Genomic DNA, 7,518 nt, shown 5'->3' with positions numbered 1-7,518 from the left:
GCACGGCAACAGTAGAAACTGGAGTGTTTTAAATAGGGGTCTTCAAGGGTTTATGGGTGCTGTATTTTCAGTTGCCATATGATCCACTTTTGTGCTGTAAAGCAGATTTTGATAATTGGTAAACTGCCTCCTTTTTTGTATACCTAGTGAGTATTTTTATGGCATAGCTTGTTTTACTTAATTTCCTGTCAGAGCAGTTGATGTGTGTCTACCATTTCAGGTTTTCCTGAATCCATATTCCTAGAAAATTTTCAGACTTAATTTTTTCTAATTGTGTACTAAAGTATTTATAGAGGGGATTAATGGATGTTTCTTTTATATGGAATGAAGGAGAACTGCAACAGTTTTCTCTGTGTTAACAACAAGAATGTAAATGGTGAACCATTATGCAATGTTTGAAGTGCAGTTTTGTTTTTCATGCTTTAATTCTCTGGGAACATTTGTGTCATATATAAATTTTATATGTTTATGGAACTGCTGAATGATTCTAATTGTAAGTCATTTATAAATATAAAGAATAACAGCTGACCCAAAATGAAATCCTTGAGGCATGACAAAGGCTACATAATTTGTTTTCTTTTCAAATGGTACGTGTATGTAATATTCACTTCCTGATATGTGATTTCTGCTAATTGTTCTCTTCTGTTCTGATATGATTTCACATATTAATGTGCCAAGCCTCTAATTCCTACATATTCCAACTCGGAAGGCAGTAAGCTGTAACCTATCACATCCAAAGCTTTGTGAGATCCTGAAATATTGCTGACAAAGTTTCCTCCTGGTCTGTTGTGGTTGAAACATCATTCTCAAAATTAAAAACGGCAGTTTATATAGAGCTGTGTTTTCTGAATCCATATTTGGTATGGCTGCTGCAGTCTTCGGCCCAAAGACTGGATTGATGTAGCTCTCCACGCTCCTGTAACCTGTGCAAGCCTCTTCATCTCCAAATAACTACTGCAACCTAAATCTATTTATTTAGTTATTTATTTTCGAGTTCCGTGGTTCCTTGACGCGAATGTATTGCTAGGATGTAGAACATGTCAGGTTATTACAGTAGATGATCATGAGGCAACCAATTTAACATGTATAAGCAGATACATGAAAAAGGACATCCACTTGTCAAATAATTACACACAAAAGTGCAGATAATAGTACAGTAATGACATAGATGACTGCATAAATAATAGTGCACTAATGACATAGATGATTACATAAACAAATTTAAAGTAGTACATCTAAAAAATATTCTGCCAACAAGTGATATGCTGCTTGAAGGTCTCTTGGGCATGCAGCCGGGTTGACTGGTCATTGTCCCTTGTAGGGACAGTGAAGGACGATTTAGGATTCCGGAAATCTGGAGTTTATTTCATACTGTGTGAGTGTGGGAAAGCATATGTGGGGCAAACCATTCGCACCATCGAGGAAAGGTGTACTGAACACAAACGGCACACCGATCTCCAACAGCCTACAAAATCTGCAATCGCAGAACATTGCCTTGAGACAAATCATCGTATGGAATATGAGAACACAGAAGTCCTGCACAACACATCAAGCTTTTGGGACTGTGTATACAAGGAAGCAATTGAAATCCGGCTGCACGAGAACCTTATTAACAAGGACAACGGATTTCAACTCAGCCAAGCATGGAATCCAGCAATAAAAGTTCTGTAGGAGCAGTGGAAACGGGGCACCACACCCGCCGAAGGCAGCATGCGTACTGATGCCCATCAGTCATCTTGTCAGCACAAGCTACCCCCACCACCGCAACCTGCACATCCCTCAGTCCATACACGGAGTCAGTGGAGGGGAGAGGCGACAGATATATATACCGCACCACCCGCCGGCCTAGGACGTCAGTCAACAGGAGTAACCTGATGATGATGGCACGTTACGCTGTCGAAAATTCGTTCAACAACAACCAGTCAACCCGGCTGCATGCCCGAGAGACCTTCAAGCATCTCATTCGCCAGGAAAATCTACGAACACACATAAGTGATATGCTAATCTACATAATCAGTTCTATCAGCAGTGCATGAAATTAAACACAAATTCATGAAGTATTACACATTTTCAAAGAATTCCTGTAAAGAATAGAAAGAATTATCCAAAAGATAAAGTTTTAGCTCTGATTCGAATTTAGTAAGATCCTCAATGACTGATTTGATATGGAAAGGAAGTTTATTAAACACTTTTATACTTGAATAATGAACTCCTTTCTGTAGCATGCTGAGATTTTTTAAAATCTTTGTGAAGATCATGTTTTCTTCGTGTATTGTGATCATGATACACACTATTCATTTTGTAAATTGCATAATTTTTGTTCACGAAGCACATTAGTGACAAGATGTATTGACAAGGCATGGTGAGGATCCCCAGCTGTTTGAATAAATTTCTGCACTCTGCAAACTTTATTTGCTTGTAGTTGATTTCCCCAGAATATGATGTCATATGTCATAAGTGAATGGAAATAACCAACATATGCAGTTTTGATTGTTTCCATGTCACAAACAGAAGGAATTGAGCAGATGGCAAATGCTGCTGAATTCAGTCTTTTACATAGGTCAGTGATGTGGACGGACCAGTTTAATTTGTTATCAATATGTAAACCCAGAAATTTGGAAGATACAACTTTAACTATTTCTTTGTCTCCACATTTTATTTCAACATTTTCCAATTTTGTGTTTACTGTTCGAAACTGAATGAAATGAGTCTTATTAACATTGAGGGGCATACCATTTGCAGTGAACCAATCTAGAACTTCTTGGAATATAGTGGTCACAGTGTTCTCTAGACTGCAGTTGGGTACCTTGTCAATCAAAATGGTTGTGTCATCTGCAAATAGGGTGAAGTGTGCTTCTTGGGTCACACACCATGGGAGGTCATTTACAAAGATTAAGAAAAGTAAGGGACCAAGCACCGAGCCATGTGGCACTCCACATTTTAATGTACCCCAATCAGACCTGGCAGGTGCCTTTGCACAGTTGTTTAATACTACCTTCTGATTACTGTCATCTAGATGCAACTCAAACCACTTCGTTACTTTATCTATTAAGCCATAATGCTCAGCCTTTCTTAGTAGACTCTTGTGATCTACACAGTCAAATGCTTTGGCAGATCACAAAAGATTCCAACTGGTGACATTTTCTTGTTTATTGATTCAAGGAGTTGGTTGACAAATGAGAAAATGGCTTGTTCAGTTGAAACACCCTTTTGGAATCCAAACTGATTTTTATTAAGAATATTATATTTATTCATGTGAGCCATGATTCTATTGTACATAAGTTTCTCAGGGATTTTTGAAAGACTTGTTAACAATGAAATTGGGTGGTAGTTAGAAACCTCTGCTTTATCGCCCTTTTTGAAGAGTGGTTTAACATCTGCAAATTTTAGTCTATTAGGGACAGTACCTCGATTTAGAGACTCATTAAATATGTGACACAGAACTTTAAGAATATATTTGTGGTAATGTCTCAGTACTTTGATAGATATATTGTCCACATTAGTGGAATTTTTGTTTTTTATTTGGCATATCACCTTCTCAATCTCATCTGTGATGTAGTGTACATACATCAGGCTAATTTTTCTCTGCACTGCTTTTTGTAGAAGGTTCATGGCTTCATCCATAGACCCTTTACATCCCATTTGATCTGCTGCTGTCAGAAAATGATTGTTGAAGATATTGGCAACTATTTCCCCTTCATCTACCATGCTTCCATTGTGACACACTTAGACACTGTCTGTATCCCTGAAACTTTTCTGTCTCCCTTTTTACCACCTTCCAGATTGTTTATATTTTATTATTTGATCTGTCAATATAAGACTTGATAAACATACTCTTGGATTTTTAATAACACTCTTTAGGATGTTACAGTACAATCTGTAGTGTTCCCTATGCTGAGGTTTATCAGAATTTCTGAGTGAAACATAAAGTGTTCTCTTTTTTCTACATGAAGTTTTTATTCCCTTAGTGATTCACTGTCTCCTACAATCATTCCGGTTTGTGCTTTTTGAAATTTTCTTAGGAAATACAGCTTCAAAAAGGGTAACAAATTCATTTAGGAAAAGGTTGAATTTATCATTTACATTTTTAGCCAGATATACTGCCTCCCAGTCTAACTGCTCCAAATGCCTACTGAAGGTTTCCAGATTCTCGCTGTTGATTAACCTGTATGACGTACTGATAGAACTGCTCTTGTTAGCAGGGCTTACATAACGTATTTCCAACAGCTGTACATCATGGTCAGAGAGACCATTTAAGATTTTTATTACAAATATATTTTTGATTCTGTTATTATATACAAAAATATTGTCAATCAGACTTGTACAGTTCTTTGTTACCCTAGTGGGAAAGTCAACAACTGCCCTCAGATTGAAAAAATTCATTACATTCTCAAACTCTGTTCTATCATTGTTTAACCCGCTTACTGTATTCATTTCTTGGTCTCCAGGTACAATTTTTACTCCCCACACTTCCCTCTATTACTGAATTGATGATCCATTGATGTATCAGAATGTGCCCTATCAACTGATCCCCTCCTTTAATCAAGTTGTGCCACAAATTTCTTGTCTCTGCAATTCTGTTCAGTACCTCCTCTTTAGTTATATGACCTAACAATATAATCTTGACCATTCTTCTGCAGCACCACATTTCAAATGCTTCCATTTTTTCTTGTCAGAAGTCTTTATCACCCAAGTTTTACTGCCCTACAGACAAACGTCTTCAGAAAAGACCTCCTAATACTTAAATTGATGTTGAATGTACACAAATTTCTCTTCTTGAGAAACACTTTTGTTGCCATTGTCAGCCTGTATTTTATATCCTCTCTACCCGGGCATCATCAGTTATTTTACTCCCTCAATAACAAAATTCATCTACTATCTTTAGTGTCTAATTTCCTAAAATAATTCTCTCAGCATCACCTGATTTAATTTGTCTATGTTCCATTACCCTTTTTTGTTTTTGTTGATGTTCATCTTATATCCTTCTTTCAAGATACTGCCCATTCCATTCTGTTCCTCTTCCAAGTCCTTTGCTATCTCTGATAGAAGTATTGTGTCATTGACAAAACTCAAAGTTTTCATTTCTTCTCCCTGAAGTGTGATTTCTTCTTCAAAGATTTCTTTAGCTTACATTACTGCTTGCCCAATCCACAGATTGAATAACATTGGAGACAGGCTACAACCCTTTCTCACTCCCTTACCAACCGCTGCTTCTCTTTCATGCCCTTAAACTCTTCTAACTGCTCTCTGGTTTCTTCACAAGTTGTAAACGACATTTTGCCCCCTGTATTTTACACCTGCTGCCTTCAGAATTTCAAAGAGCATATTCTAGTTAACGTTGTCAGAAGCTTTCTTTATTTCTACTTATGCTATAAACGTAGGTTTGATAAATATAGGTGTGCCTTTCATTAACCTATCTTTAAGAGAAGTCGTAGAGTCACTACTGCCTTACATGTTCCTACATTTCTCTGGAATCCAAACTAATCATACCCAAGGTTGGCTTCTACCAGTTTTTCCACTCGTCAGTAAATAATTTGTGACAATATTTTGCAACCATGACTTATTAAACTGACAGTTCAGTAATATTCACACCTGTCAGAACCTGCTTCCTTTGGAAATGGAATTATTACATTCTTCTTTAAGTCTGAGGATATATTGCCTGTCTCAATACCTTGCTCACCATGTGGAATAGTTTCATCAAGGCTGGCTCTCCCAAGGATATTAGTAGTTCAGATGGAATGTCGCTACTCCAAGGGCCCTCTTTCTGCACAGGTCATTCAGTGCTCTGTTCAATTCTTTTCCCAATGTCATATCTCCTGTTTCATTTTCAACTACATCCTCTTACCTTCTATCAGCATCAACTGCATAGTACTGGTTTTCCATCTGAGCTCATTATATTTATACAGGCACTTCTTTAATTTCTCAGTAGGCAGTACCTATTTTTCCTCTCATTATATACACCTCTGTAGCCTTGCATTTGTCCACTAGCCATCCCTGCATATTTGTTTTGCACTTTTTGTTAATACCATTTTTCCATTTTGCTGCTTCATTTTCTGCATTTTGATATTTTCTCCTGTCTTATTTTTTCTTGTAGGTCAGCTTCACTAACTCCCTTGATAAAAAGGCTCATATTGTCTGCAAAAAGTACTGATTCTGCTCATTAGATGGTTGGGAAAATCATTAATAAAAACTAAGAAGAGCAAAAGGCCTAGAACAGAACCCATGGGGTACACCACAGTTGACTTTCAGATATGTTGAGTAATATTTTGTGCCATTATATATTATTAGTTCAACATTTTGATATCTGTTGCACAGATACAATTGAAACCAGCTGTATGCTTTTCCATGTACTCCATAGCAATACAGTTTCTCTAGCAAACTATCATAGCTGACGAGGTCAAATGCCTTGGATGGATCTAAAAATATTCCACAGTTTAAGTCCTCATTATCCATTGCAGTTAAAACCTGTTCCAAGAAGTGATATACAGCTGTTTCTGTAAACCAGTTTTTCCTGAACCCATTCTGTGCATTGGTTAGAATTTTGCATTTGTTTAGGAAACTCAACAGTCTCTCATACATAGTCCTCTCAATTACTTTAGCAAAATCTGACAATTGTCACAATGGTCTATAATTTTGTATGGTATATGGACAGTCTTTTTCATAAAGTGGCTTTATTATTTATTTTTTAATTGCAGAAGGGAATTCACCAGTTTTAAATGATGTATTAATAATATCAACTAATTCAGTTATCGTTTTGTTTGCACTATATTTTATGACCTTATTGAGAATGCAATCACATCCACAGGACATTTTATTTTTCAGCTTATTAATTGAATTTTTTACTTCTGAATGCATAATTGGGTACAAAAGCATTGTCTTTTCATTTGCTGGAACTTTTGACTTACTACCATTTGAGTTCCCCAGGTTCTTGACAAGATTTTGAGCACTGTTAATGTAGTAGTCCTTTAACATATTGGCAGTATATCAAGGGTCTTCAACAACTTTTCCTCCCTTTTTTTATGATAAGATTATTGTTTGAAACTTTCTGGCAGATTAAAACTGTGTGCCCGACCGAGACTCGAATTCGGGACCTTTGCCTTTCGCGGGCAAGTGCTCTACCAACTGAGCTACTGATGCACGACTCACGCCCGGTACTCACAGCCTTACTTCTGCCAGTACCTCGTCTCCTACCTTCCAAACTTTACAGAAGCTCTCCTGCGAACCTTGCAGAACTAGCACTCCTGAAAGAGCGCACACTCTGCTGCAGAGTGAAAATCTCATTCTGGAAACATCCCCCAGGCTGTGGCTAAGCCATGTCTCCGCCATATCCTTTCTTTCAGGAGTGCTAGTTCTGCAAGGTTCGCAGGAGAGCTTCTGTAAAGTTTGGAAGGTAGGAGACGAGGTACTGGCAGAAGTAAGGCTGTGAGTACCGGGCGTGAGTCGTGCTTCGGTAGCTCAGTTGGTAGAGCACTTGCCCGTGAAAGGCAAAGGTCCCGAGTTCGAGTCTCGGTCGGGCAC

The 7,518-nt window shown here is 37.7% G+C and overlaps 1 non-coding gene across 1 annotated transcript; it reads left to right on the top strand.

Moving 5' to 3' along the window:
- Nucleotides 1-7,443: 7,443 nt before the first annotated feature.
- Nucleotides 7,444-7,518, top strand: Trnas-uga (transfer RNA serine (anticodon UGA)). Its single transcript has one exon. It is a non-coding gene; the product is annotated as a tRNA-Ser (tRNA).

This window comes from Schistocerca nitens, chromosome 4 (genome assembly GCF_023898315.1).
Source record: "Schistocerca nitens isolate TAMUIC-IGC-003100 chromosome 4, iqSchNite1.1, whole genome shotgun sequence".
NCBI classification, from domain to species: Eukaryota; Metazoa; Arthropoda; class Insecta; order Orthoptera; family Acrididae; genus Schistocerca; species Schistocerca nitens.
This window is presented reverse-complemented; position numbering and strand designations above follow the sequence as displayed.